The following is a 21,448-nucleotide window of genomic DNA, read 5'->3' on the forward strand; positions in this document are numbered from 1 at the left end:
CAACGCACATGGCCTCGTCCCAAATTGGGCTGAGCTGCCGGCGGATCAGGTGCAGGAGTTCTTCGATACTTGGTGGGGGGTACGTCTGCGACGAGCCACTGCTCGTTCAGGACACCACCCAAGCGGAGCTGAACTACATCGCCGCCAGGGCGGCGGAGGCAGAGCTCGTCAGGGAGGCCGACAGCGCCGGTAGCGTGGCGGACGAGGCCGCGGTGGCCGCGGAGGAGAGGGAGCTCGCCTAGTGGGCGGAGTCCGCTGGGGAGGCCAGCAGCGCCGGCACCGGGGCCCCTCTCATTGAAGATGTGGTCGACGAGTCATCGTCGGAGGAGGTCGAGACTATCGACCCTCCGGCCACGGGGAGGGGGCGAGTCCTGCGGCGGGCCAACTCTGGCGAGGCGGTCCGGCCTGGCAGGGCCGCGCAGCCGCAGCAAGCCCAGGAGGCATTCGTGCGCCAGACGAGGGCCGCGGCAGCGAAGAAGGTGGTGAAGGCTACGGTGGCGAAGAAGAAGGCAACTGCCTTTTCTTCGTCCAAGCGTCCTCGAACTCTATCTGCTTCCCCTCCTCCGGCAGATGTCGACGCGGAGGTCGTCTTTGATTTTGGGTCCCTCAGCCCAAGGAGGAAGAGGAAAGCAGCAGAAGAGGAGGTGGAGGATGAGTAAATATCTTGCTCTTTTTTGTCATCTCCGTCTCCTCAAACTGTGCCGCTTATCTTGATTCGTTTTCATCTTCGCAGGGACGCAGAGACGCTGGCCCAAAGGGTGAAGAGGGCTAGGGCTTCAACGGGCGGCTAGCCCCCGGCGGGCACTTCGAGTACGTCGCTGGTGGTGGTGAGAAGCCCGGACAGCAGCCCCCGGCGCAGTCCCCAGCGTAAGTTCACCACTCGCCCCCTCGACGCGTGCTGGGGTGCGATCCCTTGGTGCTGACCTTGCCGTGGTCGCAGGAGGAGGACGGCAGCAGGAGGAACAACTGGGGCCACCCCCAACATGCCGCCCCCATCAACTACGCCGCCCCGAGGGGCGTCCCCGGCAAGGGCGCCAAGTGTCGAGCCTAGGCGCATGGAGGAGGAGGAGGAGGAGAACCCGGGTGCTGGTGGCTCCGTCCCGGCGCCAGATGTCGGCGGGGAAGGGGCTACTTCTTCCCAGCCCGACCCGGGTAAGTGATTCGCCTTCTGTCCTTGTTCGTTCCTGTTTCTTCTTTCCTCTCTTTTTTTTGAATCTTGGCCTTGGCCTCGCCTCACTCCCCTTCTCGGCGTCTAGATCCTTCCCCGACAGACCTGGAGGATGTTGACACCGTCATCGAGAAGGTCGCCAGGGATGCCCCGGCTGAGGCCGACAAGATCGCTGCTGAGGAGGCCGCCAAGGGGTCTGCCGAGGAGACCGGCAAGGTCGCTGTCGAGGAGGCCGCCAAGGGGCCTACCGGGGAGGCTGGCAAGGCCGCTGCTGAGGAGGGGGCGGTCGATGACCAACCCTCCTCCTCCGCTGCTTCTGGCTCGGGCAGGTACCTGAGGGTGAGCGACGACCTATTCGTCCACCTCCCAGGGACGGCGAGCACCGGGGCGCCCGTCGAGGGGGAGGTGTTTGATGATGAAGTGCTCGCCGCCGCCGAGCTTGAGGTTATTGACGAGCCGAGTGCCGGTGGCGGCGGTTCCCAGGAAGAGCGGCTCCTCCAGGCCATGAGCGCCAACTTCCAAGAGCTCCAGGCGCTTCACCGCGCCCGTTCTGGACAAGGCCAAGTCTAGGATGGCGGTGGTGGATAAGGCGGAGGCGGACCTCAAGGAGCGCGTCGCCGAGGCGCAGGCTTGGTTCCGCCAGGCCCACGTGGACTTGAAAGCCGCCCAGGACGTGCTGGCTGAGCGCAAGCTGGAGCTTGTCATGAAGCAGGCCGACATCGAGAAAGCCCAGGAGCTGGCGAAGCAGCAAGCTGCCCAGGACGAGGCCGCTCGGCACCAACACCAGGCCGTGTTGAACTCCCAGGAGGAGGACCTTGCCGCGCGTGAGGAGAAGCTCGCCGCAACGCTCCACGGCAAGGACGAGGAGGTGGAGAAGCTCGTCGTGCAGCAGACCTAGGAGCTGGAGCAGAGGCACAAGGAGGCACTCAATGCCCAGGCTCTGGTTCACGCCGGCAAGGTGAAAGAGATGGAGGTGGAGCGGGACGGGCTGAAGGATCAGGCCCTGAAGCTGGCCAAGGAGAAGGACACGCTCAACGGTGCCCTGGTGGAGGCGCAGGGCGCAGTCCTCGGCAAGGCTGAGCAGCTCTCCAAGGCCAACGACTCCATCATAGACCTAAAGCTGAAGCTGGAGGGCCTTGAGGGGACGCTCTCGGAGGCCAAGGCCCGGGAGGAGACCCTGGCCAAGAATCTAGAGGCCGAGAAGCAGTTGCGGAAGAACAAAGCAGCGCCACAAGGATTTTGTGGAGGGCGAGAATCGCTGGATCAGCCGCCTCGAAGACGTCGCCGGCAGGATCACCGCGAAGATGGCTTCCATGGGGATGCCAAATGTGAGGTACACCCCAGAGCGCAACGTGAGTCCCAACGCCAAGCTGACCCTATTCTTCGAGGGTGTTTTCGGGGCCCTGGAGCAGTTTCGCTCCAACAGGGCGGCCTCTCTGGCCGACGAGGCCTGAAAGGTTTGCCGGGGTGCCATGACCAAGGCCCTCACCAAGGTGGCGTACTGGAACCCCGACCTCGAGTTCGATGCCGCGCTGGAGAGCTTGCCAGAGGATGCTGACCTGGCGGCGCTCAAGGAGGTATCGAGTCCATCATCAGCCGCGTCGACGGAATCTAGAGGGTGGAGGGCCAGCGCCGGGATTAGGCACCCCGTTTCTCATTGCCACTGCAGGTTCATGGCCAAGACAATTTCTATCTTTAGTTAGAACCGTGGCAACAACTGATGTAATATAACTCCGCAGTAGTTTTGAGATGATGCATGTTATCTTCCTGTTTGATCTTCCTTTGTATGTTCACCCTATGTTAATCGGGTAGGCTTGCCAGCGCGTAAACCCAGGCCGCAGCACCTTGAGGACGGATCCCCAATGGCCTGCCGGGTGTGCTTGCTGCCAGGCGAACCACCTCACCGCTCTCAACACGGCCGCTTGAACTGTCGAGCTTGACTCGAGTCAGAATCGAGAGCGTTGCCAATTGCGGAAGGCTACCCTGCCGTTCTCCACGCGGCCGCTTGAGCTGTTGAGCGGACTCAAAACAGAGCAAGGGTATTGCCAACAGTGGAAGGGCCCCTTTGCGTGCAGGTTTTCCATACATAGGGCAGGACCTTCGAGGGCAATAACCTTATATATAGAAATAAATTGCTTAAAGTTCCGCATGACTTAGCTTTTCTGTCATTGCACAGGCATCCACCGCATCTGCAGATGGTGCCTTCAAGCTTGGTCGTCTTCTTCCTTGGAACGACGGCCACGATGAAGCCGCTGCTCCGATCAGACCAGATTTCCAAAACTGCGCCCCTACCTGGCGTGCCAAAGATGTCGGTGGAAACGACACCTATGGGATCACTAGGATCCCTTCTACGGTTGGCGGGCGCGAGGTTGTGCAAAGAGCGGGTCTGACAGGAAGCACACAGATCGTTTACCCAGGTTCGGGCCGCGAAGACGCGTAATACCCTAGTCCTGCTTTGGTGGATGTATTTGAGTGTTCATGTGTTCTTGAGCTAGCTACGGGGTGTAACTTGCCCAAAAGATCCGAATCCTTCTCGTGGTCGCCTCGGGCCTCCTTTTATAGAAAAAAGAGGTTGCCACAGTGGCACACAGGAGGTGGAAAGGTGTACAGTGGGTGAGTCTATCCTCTGGCACCGTCGGACAAACGCATTTAATGCGCTGCCGACGTGCCCCTCTTGCTTTATCGGGGACGGCAAGGAAGCTCGTCCCAGCTGTCGCCGCCTCACCTGGCTGCGACGCGCGTCCGAGTTGACGAGGCGTTGTAGCGCCACGTTGGCTGGCTGCTGGGCTGGCGCGGTGGTGGAGTCTTCACGAAGATCTGCATGCCACCACGCAGGTGCTAGCTGAGTCGGTGTAGACGCCGCACGCTGCCACGCGGGTGCCTGCCCAGCTGGTTGAGCTAGCAGCTGCATGGGAGCGGCGATGTAGTCTTGGCAGACGCGGGCCTGGCCGCGGGCCTGTAAGTGTCCTCGGCAAGGGCCTTGCCGGGGCCCCGGCAAGGGTCTTGCCGTGGCACCATGGCCGTCCTCGGCAAGGGTCTTGCCGGGGGTCTCGTGGATCTCCTCGGCAAGGATCTCGCCGAGGATCATCGTCTTCTGGTCCTCATCTGATCTTGTGTGTTTATGATCTTGACGAAGATCTGCATGCCACCACAGAGGCGCCTCCCGAGCCTTGGTTCCAATGTGGTTGGTTGGTGGTGTTGGAACCCGCGGGCTCAAGGGTGGCTTGCTCTGCTGGCGTCAGGCAAGTTGCCCCGGCAAGGCTCTTGCCGGGACTGCGGAGGCTGCCCTGGCAAGGGTCTTGCCGGGGGAGTCCACCTCGCCCTCTTGCTCTTGGTGTCTCTTGGTCTTGGTGTTGCTTTGGTTGCCTTGTGCTCCGGCTTCCTTCCTCTGCCCTGCTTGGTCTGGCTGTGGGCGCGGCTCCGGCTGCCCGTGCACAAGTAAAGGGGTAAAAAGGAGATCCCCTACTTTTGTACACCGACATTCTCACAAATAAGGGACAGGCTGCCCGTAATTCTATCTTTCGGATGAAATCCTAGGCATGCATAATTCGGCATGCCGACTCAAGGAAAGGAACCCTTAATGGAACTATTTTCCCTCGAAGATGTTTCTTACGTTATCTAGTAATATAACATAACTCCCCAAACAAATTTTGTCTGTTTGAGCAATATGACCGGATTGCCTGGTTTCCGTACATAATGAATGTTTATTAGATTCCAACATGGTATCCAGAAACACTCCAACTTCTTGGTTCGGAGGTTGAAGCCGAAGGCATGCGATGACAAATTTTGACAAGTTCGGTTGGAGATAAGTTATATGATATAGTACATTGATACATGGAATCGAACGCCTACTCTTTATCTATGTCATCTATAAGACTGTTTAAGCTACAGTCTTCTTGCGAATATTTCGTAGCTATCATCACTTGGTCATATACCAAGTTCACGTGAATCTCTTTTCCATCCGGTCCCTGAGGTCCCACTCGGGCCATATGATTCGGATCGAGCCCGGTGTAGCGCGTATTCACCATCGCCCATGCCTCTCATGCAACTTCCCGGCATGCTGACGCCTTCCATAGCTCAAAACGGTGCCGGGCACCTTTGAACAGGTTCGCCAACCCCTCCATACTTTCTGGAGGGGCATCAGATGGCCATAAGGCTCTGACCATACTCTTCATGGCTTTCCGGGCCCGCTCACGCACTAGGGACATCTCTTTTAGTACGCCGCCTCGGAATCCGAATACTTCTTCTTCAGGATGTCCGGTTAATAGACCTGTAAAGAACAAGATTACAACACTCCATATTATGGGACTATATGAGTCCCCTGGATGGTCCAAAGGTCATACTGAATATGCCGCCTTTCAACTTTTTATTCTCTTTTTGTGCATCCGATAATTGAGCCTTTAAGCTCTTTATCTCTTCGGCTTGCTTATCCTTTTCCTCCTCCAGTTTGTTCTTTTGGTCACTGGTCATCGTGACTTTCTTAATTTGCTCTAGCTCTGAAGTGGCGGCGTGTAGCTTTGTCCGGCTCGTTTCAAGCTCCTGGGACAGCGCGTTGTTCTTCTCTTTGAGAACCTGCGATGATAACGATCCTTAAATCGGTTGGTCTAAACTGCTCCAAGTCTCGGGGGCTACTGGCATATATCTATTAAATTTACACAAACCATTACCTGCATATCTTTTGAAAACATGTGAGCAACTCCAGCAAGTCCATCCCGGGTGGCTAGGATATATGCATCCATGGTGCCGAGGGTAGTAAATTCCTGCTTAGTAAAAACTGGAGCACGCATGATCTCTTTCAGTCGTTGATGATTCATCACGCTCTCCACTTCAGAATTTGTGACAGATACGTCATCTCCATCCTCATGAGGTGGATGAATTGGCGCTGCATCCATATTGGCTCTTGTCCTGGTTGATGAGCCTCGTGCCGGATTAGCTGATGATTGGCTAGCCGGGACTTTGGACACGGTTCGCCATGTGCTCCTCCTGAAATAAGATGGGAGGAGAAATGTGACAATCTGTTCTTATGCCTAGGCACATGTTAAAGGTATACCTCTTCGATGAAGGAGGGGGCTTGACAGTGCCCCCGCTTCCTTTCGTTTTGAAGGCTCACCCTGCGTAGATGCTACCTTTCTAGAGGCCACCCCCAATGGAGTGCGGCTCGCTGAGCACCGATCCTATGAGGCAAAATTTACTGTGATGGGTAAGACGCAAGTAGGGGGCTCCTTTTTTAAGGATGATTTCCGAGTACTTACAATGGATAAAGAGAGAAGGCTGGGGTAGTCAGCCATAATAGGCACTTCCAAGCCGTCAAGGCTCGCTTGATAAAAGACTCCATGATCGAAATCTATAAATATACCTAGATCCTCGCAGAAGCTGGGGTCCTCGTTGCGAGCATAGTCCTCTGGCTATGGGGAGGGGCAATGAACATTTTCGACCACCTTCCTCCAAGTTTGTTTTAAGACGACCAGGACAATTCGATTAGCATACCTCGATAATGAGGTGACACAATGTTGATAATCAAAAACTTACCCATTCAATGGGGTTATACACGGAGAAACCTTCCCGACAATTTAAACGGGCGAATTCTTCTTTCTCCCCCTTATAAAGATCTGCCAGAATGGCGGCCCGAGCGGCTGGGGTATCCGGGCCCTCACACTTATAACGAGACATGTCGTCCTCTCCGTTGTAACACCATAAAGGGGTTACTCTAAACTGAAGGGGCTGGGTGCATCGCTTTATCGCGATGGCCATGACTTTGATTATCGAGATTTTGGAATGGGCGAGTAACCTGACCTTGCCGACCAACCTCATTACTTCCGCACTGTCTTCTTGCTTGGGGCTCTGGGGGCGCCAGTTGAGGCGTTTCTTCAAAGGAGCACTAGAGACTTCGGGAAGCCCGCGTTGAACTGGGTCCGGAAGGGGAACATCCTCAATATAAAACCATTTCGAAGTTCATTCTTCGGATCCCTTTTTGGGAGTTCCGACGAGGTAGCCTGATCCGGCTGTGTGACATACTTCGGCGCCGCCCACTTCAAATATAGAACCCCCTTGATGATGAGGGACGAGGCAAAAGAACTTTCTCCATAGTTCAAAATGAGCCTCGCAGCCTAAAAAAAGTTCACAGAGAGCGAGAAAACCTGATATATGCAGGATAGAACCTGGTGTAAGGTTGTGCAGCTGGATCCCGTAGAACTCCAGTAGACCCCTGAGGAAGGAGTGGATCGGGAATCCTAAGCCCCTCAGAAGAAACGAGATGAAGCACACCCTCTCCTCCTTGTTGGGGTTGAGGAAATTCTCTGCTAGCACATCATTGACAATCAAGGCCAATACCGCCCACACAAAGACTAGATCTGCGGGAGGGAGATAGCCCAGCGTCTCAAGTCGATTCAGCTGGAGGTTAGATACGGAGCAGCTTCGCCAATCACCCGCTTGAGGGCCTTGAGGGCGCGAAGAAGAGCTAGGAGCACTGGCCATGTTTTGAAGTTAATCGTGGTTGGCTCTAATGATCTCTACGCAATGTGGATGGCATTTGGGGATCTAACCTCCTTATATAGATGCCGCCCTTGCGTGGTAAGGGGCTTATTTGTAGGAAATTATTATGGACCATTCGCATTCACCCGACGCATGGAAATCGAGGCGACAACATGAAGGAATCATAAAGACAGAACATGGAGATCAAAACCGGACTGTCATCAATCTAGAGTGTGTCGAAGAACCCACCTTGCAAAGCCGAAGACATCAGTCGGATACTACATCGTCATTGAAGGCAAGTTCGGGGGCTACTGAGGGAGGCCTGGATTATGGGGTCCTCAGGTGTCCGGTCTATTTGGTATGGGCGGATTGACGGGCCATGAAGGCAAAGCAGAAGACCACCTCCCGTGTCCGGGTAGGACTCCTATGTACGTAGAACGGCAAGATTGGTGTCCGGGTGTAATACTCCTTTCCTCTTTGAACTGACTTTGTGCAAACCTAGGCCTCTCTGGTGTGTATAAAAATCGGAGGGGTAGTCCGTAGAGGCTATCAGAATAATCATAGGCTAGAAAACTAGGGTTTAGCCATTACGATCTCGAGGTAGATCAACTCTTGTAACCCTTATACGCATCAAATACAATGAAGCATGACGTAGGGTTTTACCTCCTTTAAGAGGGCCCGAACCTGGGTAAACATCGTGTCGCCATTGTCCCTTGTTACCATTGATCCTTAGACTCACAGCTTGGGCCCCCTACCCGAGATCTGCCAGTTTTGACACCGACAGCTGCCTCGTGGCTCCTCCGACTTCATCTCCAAGTCTCCTGGTTGTCTTTTGGTCCAAGAAAAATCACCACGAAGGTTTTATTCCATTTGGACTCCGTTTGGTATTCCTTTTCTGCGAAACTCAAAACGGGGAAAAACAGGAAATCGCACTGGGCTCATGGTTAATAGGTTAGTCCCAAAAATAATATGAAATAGCATATTAATGCACATAAAACATCCAAAACAGATAATATAATAGCATGGAACAATAAAAAATTATAGGTACGTTGGAGACATATCAGTCGACAACGACGGCCTGACGCGGGCTATGTCACGGGTTAAGTGGCCCACCCCAACCCGTCGGGTTCAACCACCGTTGATCTCATCCATGGCTCTGCCGCTGATCTCCGTTGGCTCGCTATCAAGAATTTGCCATCCTACATCGCCATCGAGCCCCTTTTGTCATTTCTGAAGGACACGTTCTGCTACGCTGGCTTGGGATCCATAGCTCCCAAGTCAGACCTCATCGACGGCGACAACGAGGAGGGCACCCTCTCCGGCTCTTCCAAGTGGAAAGAGCCCATCTGCTCTTCCAAGGGGAAAGAACCCATATGCGACATCTGAAGGAAATATGCCCTACAGGCAATAATAAAGTATTATATATTTCCTTATATCATGATAAATGTTTATTATTCATGCTAGAATTGTATTAACCGGAAACATAATACATGTGTGAATACATAGACAAACAGAGTGTCACTAGTATGCCTCTGCTTGACTAGCTCGTTAATCAAAGATGGTTATGTTTCCTAGCCATAGACATGAGTTGTCATTTGATTAACGGGATCACCTCATTAGGAGAATGACGTGATTGACATGACCCATTACGTTAGCTTAGCACCCGATCGTTTAGTATGTTGCTATTGCTTTCTTCATGACTTATACATGTTCCTATGACTATGAGATTATGCAACTCCCGTTTACCGGAGGAACACTTTGTGTGCTACCAAACGTCACCACGTAACTGGGTGATTATAAAGGTGCTCTACAGGTGTGTCCAAAGGTACTTGTTGGGTTGGCGTATTTCGAGATTAGGATTTGTCACTCCGATTGTCGGAGAGGTATCTCTGGGCCCACTCGGTAATGCACATCACTATAAGCCTTGCAAGCATTGTGACTAATGAGTTAGTTGCGGGATGATGTATTACGGAACGAGTAAAGAGACTTGCCGGTAACGAGATTGAACTAGGTATCGAGATACCGGCGATCGAATCTCGGGCAAGTAACATACCGATGACAAAGGGAACAACGTATGTTGTTATGCGGTCTGACCGATAAAGATCTTCGTAGAATATGTGGGAGCCAATATGGGCATCCAGGTCCCGCTATTGGTTATTGACCGAAGAGGTGTCTCGGTCATGTCTACATAGTTCTCGAACCCAAAGGGTCCGCACGCTTAAAGTTACGATGACAGTTTTATTATGAGTTTATATGTTTTGATGTACCGAAGGTTGTTCGGAGTCCCGGATGTGATCACGGACATGACGAGGAGTCTCGAAATGGTCGAGACGTAAAGATTGATATATTGGATGACTATATTCAGGCACCGGAAGTGTTCCGGAGAAGTTTCGGATTAAACCGGAGTGCCGGAGGGTTACCGGAACCCCCCGGGGAAGTATTGGGCCTTAGTGGGCCTTGAGGGGAGAGAGAGGGCAGCAGCCAGGAGGTGGTGCGCCCCCTCCCAGGAGGAGTCCTAGTTGGACTAGGAGAGGGGGGCGCAGCCCCCTTTCCCTCTCCCTCTCCCTCTCTTTCCTTCCCCCCTTCTTTTCCTAGTAGGACTAGGAAAGGGGAGTCCTACTCCTACTAGGAGGAGGACTCCCCCCCTCTCCTTGGCGCGCCCATAGGCAGCCGGCCTCCCCCTTGCTCCTTTATATACGGGGGCAGGGGGGCACCTCTATACACACTTGATATACGATATTTTAGCCGTGTGCGGTGCCCCCCTCCACCAGATTACACCTCGATAATACCGTCGCGGAGCTTAGGCGAAGCCCTGCGTCGGTGGAACATCATCATCGTCACCACGCCGTCGTGCTGACGAAACTCTCCCTCAACACTCGGCTGGATCGGAGTTCGAGGGACGTCATCGAGCTGAACGTGTGTAGAACTTGGAGGTGTCGTACGTTCGGTACTTAATCGGTCGGATCGTGAAGACGTACGACTACATCAACCGCGTTGTGATAACGCTTCCGCTGTCGGTCTACGAGGGTACGTGGACAACACTCTCCCCTCTCGTTGCTATGCATCACCATGATCTTGCATGTGCGTAGGATTTTTTTTTTGAAATTACTACGTTCCCCAACAGTGGCATCCGAGCCTGGTTTTATGCGTTGATGCTATGCACGAGTAGAACACAAGTGAGTTGTGGGCGATATAAGTCATACTGCTTACCAGCATGTCATACTTTGGTTCAATGGTATTGTGAGATGAAGCGGCCCGAACCGACATTACGCGTACGCTTACGCGAGACTGGTTTCACCGTTGCGAGCACTCGTTGCTTAAAGGTGACTGGCGGGTGTCTGTCTCTCTCACTTTAGTTGAACCGAGTGTGGCTACGCCCGGTCCTTGCGAAGGTTAAAACAGCACCAACTTGACAAACTATCGTTGTGGTTTTGATGCGTAGGTAAGAACGGTTCTTGCTAAGCCCGTAGCAGCCACGTAAAATTTGCAACAACAAAGTAGAGGTCGTCTAACTTGTTTTTGCAGGGCATGTTGTGATGTGATATGGTCAAGACATGATGTGATATAATGTGTTGTATGAGATGATCATGTTTTGTAACCGAGTTATCGGCAACTGGCAGGAGCCATATGGTTGTCGCTTTATTGTATGAGATGCAATCGCCATGTAATAGTTTTACTTTATCACTAAGCGGTAGCGATAGTCGTAAAAGCAATAAGTTGGCGAGACGACAACGATACTACGATGGAGATCAAGGTGTCGAGCCGGTGACGATGGTGATCATGACGGTGCTTCGGAGATGGAGATCACAAGCACGGTGCTTCGGAGATGGAGATCACAAGCACAAGATGATGATGGCCATATCATATCACTTATATTGATTGCATGTGATGTTAATCCTTTATGCATCTTATCTTGCTTTGATTGACGGTAGCATTGTAAGATGATCTCCCACTAAAATTTCAAGATAAAAGTGTTCTCCCTGAGTATGCACCGTTGCAAAAGTTCTTCGTGCTGAGACACCACGTGTTAATCGGGTGTGATAGGCTCTACGTTCAAATACAACGGGTGCAAAACAGTTGCACACGCGGAATACTCAGGTTAAACTTGACGAGCCTAGCATATGTACAGATATGGCCTTGGAACACAGAGACCGAAAGGTCGAGCGTGAATCATATAGTAGATATGATCAACATAGTGATGTTCACCATTGAAACTACTCCATCTCACGTGTTAATCGGACATGGTTTAGTTGCTTTGGATCACACAATCACTTAGAGGATTAGAGAGATGTCTATCTAAGTGGGAGTTCTTAAGTAATATGATTAATTGAACTTAAATTTATCATGAACTTAGTACCTGATAGTATCTTGCTTGTCTATGTTAATTGTAGATATATGGCCCGTGCTGTTGTTCCGTTGAATTTTAATGCGTTCCTTGAGAAAGCTAAGTTGAAAGATGATGGTAGCAACTACACGGACTGGGTCCGTAACTTGAGGATTATCCTCATTGCTGCACATAAGAATTACGTCCTGGAAGCACCGCTAGGTGCCAGGCCTCCTGCAAGAGCTACGCCAGAAGTTATGAACGTCTGGCAAAGCAAAGGTGATGACTACTCAATAGTTCAGTGTGCCATGCTTTACGGCTTAGAACCGGGACTTCAACGACGTTTTGAACGTCATGGAGCATATGAGATGTTCCAGGAGTTGAAGTTAATATTTCAAGCAAATGCCCGGATTGAGAGATATGAAGTCTCCAATAAGTTCTATAGCCGCAAGATGGAAGAGAATAGTTCTGTCAGTGAGCATATACTCAGAATGTCTGGGTATAATAATCACTTGATTCAACTGGGAGTTCAACTTCCGGATGATTGCGTCATTGACAGAATTCTTCAATCACTGCCACCAAGCTACAAGAGCTTCGTGATGAACTATAACATGCAAGGGATGGATAAGACGATTCCCGAGCTCTTCGCAATGCTAAAGGCAGCGGAGGTCGAAATCAAAAAGGAGCATCAAGTGTTGATGGTCAGTAAAACCACTAGTTTCAAGAAAAAGGGCAAAGGGAAGAAGAAAGGGAACTTCAAGAAGAACAGCAAGCAAGTTGTTGTTCAGGAGAAGAAATCCAAGTATGGACCTAAGCCCGAAACAGAGTGCTTCTACTGTAAGCAGACTGGCCACTGGAAGCGGAACTGCCCCAAGTATTTGGCGGATAAGAAGGATGTCAAGGTTAACAAAGGTATATGTGATATACATGTTATTGATGTGTACCTTACTAATACTCGCAGTAGCACCTGGGTATTTGATACTGGTTCTGTTGCTAATATTTGCAACTCGAAACAGGGGCTACGGATTAAGCGAAGTTTGGCTAAGGACGAGGTGACGATGCGCGTGGGAAATGGTTCCAAAGTCGATGTGATTGCCGTCGGCACGCTACCTCTACATCTACCTTCGGGATTAGTTTTAGACCTAAATAATTGTTATTTGGTGCCAGCGTTGAGCATGAGCATTATATCTGGATCTTGTTTAATGCGAGACGGTTATTCATTTAAATTATAGAATAATGGTTGTTCTATTTATATGAATAATATCTTTTATGGTCATGCACCCTTGAAGAGTGGTCTATTTTTAATGAATCTCAATAGTAGTGATACACATATTCATAATGTTGAAGCCAAAAGATGCAGAGTTAATAATGACAGTGCAACTTATTTGTGGCACTGCCGTTTGGGTCATATCGGTGTAAAGCGCATGAAGAAACTCCATACTGATGGAATTTTGGAATCACTTGGTACTTGCGAACCGTGCCTTATGGGCAAGATGACCAAAACACCGTTCTCCGGAACTATGGAGAGAGCAACAGATTTGGTGGAAATCATACATACAGATGTATGTGGTCCGATGAATATTGAAGCTCGTGGCGGATATCGTTATTTTCTCACCTTCACAGATGATTTGAGCAGATATGGGTATATCTACTTAATGAAACATAAGTCTGAAACATTTGAAAAATTCAAAGAATTTCAGAGTGAAGTTGAAAATCATCGTAACAAGAAAATAAAATTCCTACGATCTGATCGTGGAGGAGAATATTTGAGTTACGAGTTTGGTCTACATTTGAAACAATGCGGAATAGTTTCGCAACTCACGCCACCCGGAACACCACAGCGTAATGGTGTGTCTGAACGTCGTAATCATACTTTATTAGATATGGTGCGAACTATGATGTCTCTTACTGATTTACCGCTATCGTTTTGGGGTTATGCTTTAGAGACGGCTGCATTCACTCTAAATAGGACACCATCGAAATCCGTTGAGACGACGCCTTTTGAACTATGGTTTGGCAAGAAACCGAAGTTGTCGTATCTTAAAGTTTGGGGTTGCGATGCTTATGTGAAGAAACTTCAACCTGATAAGCTCGAGCCTAAATCGGAGAAATGTGTCTTCATAGGATACCCAAAGGAGACCGTTGGGTACACCTTCTATCACAGATCCAAAGGCAAGATATTTGTTGCTAGAAATGGATCCTTTCTAGAGAAGGAGTTTCTCTCGAAAGATGTGAGTGGGAGGAAAGTAGAACTTGATGAGGTAACTGTACCTGTTCCCTTATTGGAAAGTAGATCATCGCAGAAATCAGTTTCTGCGACACCTACACCAAGAAGTGAGGAAGTTAATGATAATGATCATGAAACTTCAGATCAAGTTATTACTGAACTTCGTAGGTCAACTAGATCAAGATCCGCACCAGAGTGGTACGGTAATCCTGTTCTGGAGGTCATGTTACTAGACCATGGCGAACCTACGAACTACGAAGAAGCGATGGTGAGCCCAGATTCCGCAAAATGGCTTGAAGCCATGAAATCCGAGATGGGATCCATGTATGAGAACAAAGTATGGACTTTGGTTGACTTGCCCGATGGTCGGCAAGCCATTGAAAATAAATGGATCTTCAAGAAGAAGACTGACGCTGATGGTAATGTTACTATCTATAAAGCTCGACTTGTTGCGAAAGGTTTTCGACAAGTTCAAGGAATTGACTACGATGAGACCTTCTCACCCGTAGCGATGCTTAAGTCTGTCCGAATCATGTTAGCAATTGCCGCATTTTATGATTATGAAATTTGGCAAATGGATGTCAAAACTGCGTTCCTGAATGGATTTCTGGAAGAAGAGTTGTATATGATGCAACCGGAAGGTTTTGTCGATCCAAAGGGAGCTAACAAAGTGTGCAAGCTCCAGCGATCCATTTATGGACTGGTGCAAGCCTCTCGGAGTTGGAATAAACGCTTTGATAGTGTGATCAAAGCATTTGGTTTTATACAGACTTTTGGAGAAGCCTGTATTTACAAGAAAGTGAGTGGGAGCTCGATAGCATTTCTGATATTATATGTGGATGACATATTACTGATTGGAAATGATATAGAATTTCTGGATAGCATAAAGGGATACTTGAATAAGAGTTTTTCAATGAAAGACCTCGGTGAAGCTGCATATATATTAGGCATTAAGATCTATAGAGATAGATCAAGACGCTTAATTGGACTTTCACAAAGCACATACCTTGACAAAGTTTTGAAGAAGTTCAAAATGGATCAAGCAAAGAAAGGGTTCTTGCCTGTACTACAAGGTGTGAGATTGAGTAAGACTCAATGCCCGACCACTGCAGAAGATAGAGAGAAAATGAAAGATGTTCCCTATGCTTCAGCCATAGGCTCTATCATGTATGCAATGCTGTGTACCAGACCTGATGTGTCCCTAGCTATAAGTTTAGCAGGGAGGTACCAAAGTAATCCAGGAGTGGATCACTGGACAGCGGTCAAGAACATCCTGAAATACCTGAAAAGGACTAAGGATATGTTTCTCGTATATGGAGGTGACAAAGAGCTCATCGTAAGGGGTTACGTTGATGCAAGCTTTGACACTGATCCGGACGATTCGAAATCGCAAACCGGATACGTATTTACATTGAACGGTGGAGCTGTCAGTTGGTGCAGTTCCAAGCAAAGTGTCGTGGCGGGATCTACGTGTGAAGCGGAATACATAGCTGCTTCGGAAGCAGCGAATGAAGGAGTCTGGATGAAGGAGTTCATATCCGATCTAGGTGTCATACCTAGTACATCGGGACCAATGAAAATCTTTTGTGATAATACTGGTGCAATTGCCTTAGCAAAGGAATCCAGATTTCACAAGAGAACCAAGCACATCAGAAGACGCTTCAATTCCATCCGGGATTTAGTCCAGGTGGGAGACATAGAAATTTGCAAGATACATACGGATCTGAATGTAGCAGATCCGTTGACTAAGCCTCTTCCACGAGCAAAACATGATCAGCACCAAGACTCCATGGGTGTAAGAATCATTACTATGTAATCTAGATTATTGACTCTAGTGCAAGTGGGAGACTGAAGGAAATATGCCCTAGAGGCAATAATAAAGTATTATATATTTCCTTATATCATGATAAATGTTTATTATTCATGCTAGAATTGTATTAACCGGAAACATAATACATGTGTGAATACATAGACAAACAGAGTGTCACTAGTATGCCTCTGCTTGACTAGCTCGTTAATCAAAGATGGTTATGTTTCCTAGCCATAGACATGAGTTGTCATTTGATTAACGGGATCACCTCATTAGGAGAATGACGTGATTGACATGACCCATTACGTTAGCTTAGCACCCGATCGTTTAGTATGTTGCTATTGCTTTCTTCATGACTTATACATGTTCCTATGACTATGAGATTATGCAACTCCCGTTTACCGGAGGAACACTTTGTGTGCTACCAAACGTCACAACGTAACTGGGTGATTATAAAGGTGCTCTACAGGTGTCTCCAAAGGTACTTGTTGGGTTGGCGTATTTCGAGATTAGGATTTGTCACTCCGATTGTCGGAGAGGTATCTCTGGGCCCACTCGGTAATGCACATCACTATAAGCCTTGCAAGCATTGTGACTAATGAGTTAGTTGCGGGATGATGTATTACGGAACGAGTAAAGAGACTTGCCGGTAACGAGATTGAACTAGGTATCGAGATACCGACGATCGAATCTCGGGCAAGTAACATACCGATGACAAAGGGAACAACGTATGTTGTTATGCGGTCTGACCGATAAAGATCTTCGTAGAATATGTGGGAGCCAATATGGGCATCCAGGTCCCGCTATTGGTTATTGACCGAAGAGGTGTCTCGGTCATGTCTACATAGTTCTCGAACCCAAAGGGTCCGCACGCTTAAAGTTACGATGACAGTTTTATTATGAGTTTATATGTTTTGATGTACCGAAGGTTGTTCGGAGTCCCGGATGTGATCACGGACATGACGAGGAGTCTCGAAATGGTCGAGACGTAAAGATTGATATATTGGACGACTATATTCGGACACCGGAAGTGTTCCGGAGAAGTTTCGGATTAAACCGGAGTGCCGGAGGGTTACCGGAACCCCCCGGGGAAGTATTGGGCCTTAGTGGGCCTTGAGGGGAGAGAGAGGGCAGCAGCCAGGAGGTGGTGCGCCCCCTCCCAGGAGGAGTCCTAGTTGGACTAGGAGAGGGGGGCGCAGCCCCCTTTCCCTCTCCCTCTCCCTCTCTTTCCTTCCCCCCTTCTTTTCCTAGTAGGACTAGGAAAGGGGAGTCCTACTCCTACTAGGAGGAGGACTCCCCCCTCTCCTTGGCGCGCCCATAGGCAGCCGGCCTCCCCCTTGCTCCTTTATATACGGGGGCAGGGGGCACCTCTATACACACTTGATATACGATATTTTAGCCGTGTGCGGTGCCCCCCTCCACCAGATTACACCTCGATAATACCGTCGCGGAGCTTAGGCGAAGCCCTGCGTCGGTGGAACATCATCATCGTCACCACGCCGTCGTGCTGACGAAACTCTCCCTCAACACTCGGCTGAATCGGAGTTCGAGGGACGTCATCGAGCTGAACGTGTGTAGAACTTGGAGGTGCCGTACGTTCGGTACTTGATCGGTCAGATCGTGAAGACGTACGACTACATCAACCGCGTTGTGATAACGCTTCCGCTGCCGGTCTACGAGGGTACGTGGACAACACTCTCCCCTCTCATTTGCTATGCATCACCATGATCTTGCGTGTGCGTAGGGAAATTTTTGAAATTACTACGTTCCCCAACAACATCAGGGAGGGCACCCTACAGCCGTGCTCTTCCAAGGGGAAGGAGCCCATCTGCGACAACATGGAGCGCACGCAGGGTTCGTGCTCTTCCCACGGGAACGAGCCCATCTGTGACAAGTGAGGATACCCAGATTTGTTTTGCCGTGCCTCTTCACAGGGGGAACCCATGATTTGTTTTCTCGAGTCCCTTTTTTTAGTGTAGTGAGAATATGTCCAGTTTTAATTGCTATATTTGGTTGTTTACAGTATGCCTTTATTATTGCCGTTGTTCACAATGTGATGCTCTATATGTGCAACTATTTACTTTGCAATACATTTTCATCAATACCAGTTTTAAACATACGATAGGAATGCATATATTTGCTTGCTGTTAAGCCTGTTATAGCTAGCATATGCCTCTTATAAAGTTTTTTGGTTGTTCCATTGTTTGTAGTTAGCATATGTCCAGTTTCAAATGCTATCTTTGGTTGTTCGTAGTATCCCTTGTTTATTCCAGTTATTCACAACGTGATGTTCTATATGTGCAAGTATGAACTGTGGAGTTCAATTTCATCAATGCCAGTTTCAAGAATACCACTATGAATGACTACATTTGGTTGTTGCATGTTGTAGTTAACACGCCTTTCCTTTTTTATTTAATAATAACCAGTGTACATAGACCGGCACAATACCAGTTTGAATGACTATGTTTGGTTGTTGTTAAATGTTAGGCCTATTGCAGTTAACACACCTTTCCGCTTGTTTTGCTTAACTAGCGTGCTTAAACCTGCACACTGAAGCTATCTTTTGGAGATTATTTTGTCTGCGATGGATATATTTGGTTGATTTCAGCCTGTTGTGCTTAACATGCCTCTCGATGTACTTACACAGGACAATTTTGGGAACGACCGCTGTTTTCCATTGAGGTTAGTTTCATCCCATGGCTTATATATACTAACTATTCAGGATATAGGTAGCTGGTACCATATAGGCCGGGGGCTGATAAGGGACTAATAGGTGAATCAGACTTTTAACTGAATATATCTGTAACCCATTTATCGTTAGGTTAACTAGGGACATATGTAATATATCTGAGGCTACTTGGCAACATGCACTATATTGAATGTCTAAATATGCAATCCTAGGCTACATAGCAACAAGGAAGACTGTTACCTTAATGTTCTGATCATGTCTAGATATACATAGAAGAGCATCAGCAGCAACAACAACACAACAACAGTTAATCAGCCGATAATTTGAAGAAAATTCAATGAACTCCCTCCAGCGTATAATATAAGATGTTAATTCATCCAATATGTGAGTACATTGGATGTTATAAGATATTATATAATGGGACGGAGGGAGTGTTGTACCACATCATTGTGTAATTGTCGTTTAGATTCTAAACGTTTGTGATAGTTGCCTTATCATACACGATTTGCAACCATGAACCGTTTCTGATGTGGTACGTGTTGTAAACATTGCACCACAGAATAGCGTGTGCGATAGTTATCATGTACGACGATGTTACGACGGTCCGACGTTTCGTAATCCTATCCGACACTCATAGGATGATTAGCTAATCTTCTTAATTAGTTATCGGATACGATTCGTGAAAAGTGAATGTGTGTGATTGTCTGCTTATCATACAGGTTCTATAATCGTCAACCGTTTGTGATGGGCCACACATCATAAACGTAGCACCACAGAATACCGACTGCAATGGCAATGCGAGCACAAATAAGTACAAAGAATGAAGTGTTTGGGATATTTGAGATATCAGAAATAGTTTTATAGGGACAACTGTATGCATCAAGGCTCCCTATCCCCGACAGTTTCTGGGTCGTGTGGGAAGGACCCCCCTATCGCACACACTCACTTGGCGACGGTTCAAAACACTGTCGTGGAAAGGGGTTAAAAACCATTTGTATAGCACCTCGCCATACCAATGAATGATGTGGAACAACAAGTTCTTCATAAGTCCCACAACTTCATCAGTGTTGGAATTGTTGCCTTTGATCGGACTGAGGGTCTTTACAAGAATGCGATAGACAGTTCTTGGCACATACAGTAAATCCTTCACTAGGAAGGTTGTCCTTGGAGCATTTGCTTCAGCCATAGGCTTCATCAGTACTTACATTAGGTGATTAGGAAGCTCAAGTTCTTCATATATTTTCTTGGCGCCTTCTTGGGGCGGATCCACTGGAAGAGCATGGAGTAATTCATCAACTGGTTCTTTGAAGTGAGTGTCGTCACTCATCCAGTCCAGAGCCCAAGTTGATGTGTCGTCAGCGTTGCCAGAGAAGTGTACAGTTGGATAGAATGTAAGAATGAGTTCTTCATTCCAATTGCAGACATCAGTGCAGAAATTTAGCAGACCAGCATCATGAATAACGGGTTGAAGATTGTGCCTCTTGGTTCTGACATTGAGCACTAGTCATGGGGACCAAGTTGAGTCATTTAGATCTGTGACGGCAAGGGCACAAGCAACTTCCTCAGCTATAGTAGTTAGAATGGTATCAGTGTCTGCTGAGGGGATTGAGTAGGCATGTGGAGGAGATGCATTGATGATATCAACATCAGGGTCATCATGAGCAATATTGTCAGCTACTGCAGCTGGAATTTCTTCAGGAATGATGTGGTGCGATGGTTGTTGTTCTTCAGAGCCAGAAGAAATTTCTTCAGTGCGCTGAGGCGACTGAGGCTCTTTTGTGAGGGGAGTGGTGAGGGGTGAATTTGGGTGAGCTGATTCCCAAAATTCTTCATGGATTAGAGGGGTAGTTTCACCATCAATATCCACTTCCTCTTCATTTTCTTCAATAAGCAAAGTTCGCTGAGGACTTTGAGTAGTATTTTGAGGCATTGATACTTCAGTATCTACCTCAATCTCTTCATCCATTTGCTCTGTGGTAGTAGCAGGATGGGTATCTTCTTCTTCTTCTTCATCCTGAGGGATTTCATAATCCACCCCGTATGGAACCATTTGAAGATTTTCAAGATTACGAGTAGGGGGCACTCATGATATTGGAATTGCATCGATAGGAATGACAATTGAAGACAATGTTGTCGTCTTCAATATCTTCAGGGATTCTGGCATAGGTGGAGCAGATGCCTTTCTCTTCTTAGCTTCACACTCAACAGCCTTTGTCTTCTTCGTTTCTGAAGCAGAAGGAATGGTGATAAGCTTCAAAGATGAAGACTATGTTGGAGCTCCTGCTGATGTACTTGTTGGAGCAAGTTTCATCGGGCGTGACTGATGCAGTCACCCTGGCAAATTCTTCAGGCACAACACTTGTAGTCGCCCTTGGAATTTCTTCAGGCGCAACATTATCCATTGCTCTTTTAGTTTCTTCAGGTGCAACTTCTTCAGTTGCCCTGGCAGCCTCTTTAGTAGACGAAGGCGCAGTCACACTGGCCTGTGCTATTGGAGGTGGAGCTGAGGAACTTGTAGGTGGTGTCATGCCAAACTTGGCAGCTTCTCTCTTGTTGTGGTCTTCTACCACTTTGGTTGAGGTAGTGATGAATCGATCTTTCACACCACAACAATGGTTGGCTTGTCTCTCGTATTCTTTAGACAGCTGGTGAATTCCAGTTTGCAACTGCAACAACTGCTGAGGGGTTATAGTCATCATCCTTTTCTTTAGTTCCTTCTCCTTCTGAATTTGTTGCTTCTTCACAAGTTTTGCCCGAGC

Source organism: Triticum aestivum, chromosome 4D (assembly GCF_018294505.1).
Source record: "Triticum aestivum cultivar Chinese Spring chromosome 4D, IWGSC CS RefSeq v2.1, whole genome shotgun sequence".
Lineage (NCBI taxonomy): Eukaryota > Viridiplantae > Streptophyta > Magnoliopsida > Poales > Poaceae > Triticum > Triticum aestivum.